Consider the following 2461-nt stretch of genomic DNA (forward strand, 5'->3'; position numbering starts at 1 on the left):
TAGTGATACACATATTCATAGTGTTGAAGACAAAAGATTGAAGTTTAATAATGATAGTGCAAATTATTTGTGGCACTGCCGTTTGGGTCATATCGGTGTAAAGCGCATGAAGAAACTCCATGTTGATGGACTTTTGGAATCACTTGGTGCTTGCGAACCGTGCCTTATGGGCAAGATGACTAAAACTCCATTCTCCGGAACAATGCAACGAGCTACTGACTTGTTGGAAATAATACATACCGATGTATGCGGTCCAATGAGTATTGATGCTCGTGGTGGGTATCGTTATTTTCTTACCTTCCCAGATGATTTGAGCAGATATGGTTATATCTACTTAATGAAGCATAAGTCTGGAGCATTTGAAAAGTTCAAAGAATTTCAGAGTGAAGTGGAAAATCATCGTAACAAGAAAATAAAGTTTCTACGATCTGATCGTGGAGGGGAATATTTGAGTTACGAGTTTGGTCTTCATTTGAAACAACATGGGACAGTTTCACAATTAACGCCACCTGGAACACCACAGCGAAATGGTGTGTCCGAACGTCATAATCGTACTTTATTAGATATGGTGCGATCTATGATGTCTCTTACTGATTTACCGCTATCATTTTTTGGGTTATGCTTTAGAGACAGCTGCATTCACTTTAAATAGGGCACCATCAAAATCCGTTGAGACGACACCTTATGAACTGTGGTTTGGCAAGAAACCAAAGTTGTCATTTCTTAAAGTTTGGGGCTGTGATGCTTATGTGAAAAAGCTTCAACCTGATAAGCTCGAACCCAAATCGGAGAAGTGCGTCTTCATAGGATACCCAAAGGAAACTATTGGGTACACCTTCTATCACAGATCCGAAGGCAAAATCTTTGTTGCTAAGAATGGATCCTTTCTAGAGGAGGAGTTTCTCTCGAAAGAAGTGAGTGGGAGGAAAGTAGAACTTGATGAGGTAACTGTACCTTCTCCCTTATTGGAACCTAGTTCATCACAGAAATCAGTTCCTGTGATTCCTACACCAATTAGTGAGGAAGCTAATGATGATGATCATGAAGCTTCAGATTAAGTTACTACCAAACCTCATAGGTCTTCCAGAGTAAGATCCGCACCAGAGTGGTACGGTAATCCTATTCTAGAAGTCATGTTACTAGACCATTATGAACCTATGAACTATGAGGAAGCGATGATGAGCCCAGATTCCGCAAAATGGCTTGAGGCCATGAAATATGAGATGGGGATCCATGTATGAGAACAAAGAGTGGACTTTGGTGGACTTGCTTGATGATCGGCAAGCCATAGAAAATAAATGGATCTTTAAGAAGAAGACCGACGCCGACGGTAATGTTACTATTTACAAAGATCGACTTGTTGCGAAAGGTTTTCGACAAGTTCAAGGAGTTAACTACGATGAGACTTTCTCACCTGTAGCGATGCTTAAGTCTATCCAAATCATGTTAGCAATTGCTGCATTTTATGATTATGAAATTTGGCAAATGGATGTCAAAACTGCATTCCTGAATGGATTTCTAGAAGAAGAGTTGTATATGATGCAACCGGAAGGTTTTATCGATCCAAAGGGTGCTAGCAAAGTGTGCAAGCTCCAGCGATCCATTTATGGACTGGTGCAAGCCTCTCGGAGTTGGAATAAATGCTTTGATAGTGTGATCAAAGCATATGGTCTTATACAGACTTTTGGAGAAGCCTGTATTTACAAGAAAGTGAATGGGAGCTCTGTAGCATTTCTAATCTTATATGTAGATGACATATTGTTGATTGGAAATGATATAGAATTTCTGGATAGCATAAAGGGATACCTAAATAAGAGTTTTTCTATGAAAGACCTTGGAGAAGCTGCTTACATATTGGGCATCAAGATCTATAGAGATAGATCAAGACGCTTAATTGGACTTTCACAAAGCACATACCTTGATAAAGTTTTGAAGAAGTTCAAAATGGATCAGTCAAAGAAAGGGTCCTTGGGTGTGTTACAAGGTGTGAAGTTGAGTCAGACTCAAAGCCCGACCACCGCAGAAGATAGAGAGAAAATGAAAGTCATTCCCTATGCTTCAGCCATAGGTTCTATCATGTATGCAATGTTGTGTACCAGACCTGATGTATGTCTTGCTATAAGCATAGCAGGGAGGTACCAAAGTAATCCCGGAGTGGAGCAGTAGATAGCGGTCAAGAACATCCTGAAATATCTGAAAAGGACTAAGGATATGTTTCTTGTTTATGGAGGTGAAAAAGAGCTCGTCATAAACGGTTACGTCGATGCAAGCTTTGACACTAATCCAGATGACTCTAAGTCGCAAACCAGATACATATTTTTATTGAATGGAGGAGTTGTCAGTTGGTGCAGTTCCAAGCAGAGCGTCGTGGCAGGATCTACGTGTGAAGCAGAGTACATTGCTGCTTCGGAAGCAGCGAATGAAGGAGTTCATATCCGATCTAGGTGTCATACCTAGTGCA

This window comes from Triticum aestivum, chromosome 4B, assembly GCF_018294505.1.
Source record: "Triticum aestivum cultivar Chinese Spring chromosome 4B, IWGSC CS RefSeq v2.1, whole genome shotgun sequence".
Taxonomy (NCBI): domain Eukaryota; kingdom Viridiplantae; phylum Streptophyta; class Magnoliopsida; order Poales; family Poaceae; genus Triticum; species Triticum aestivum.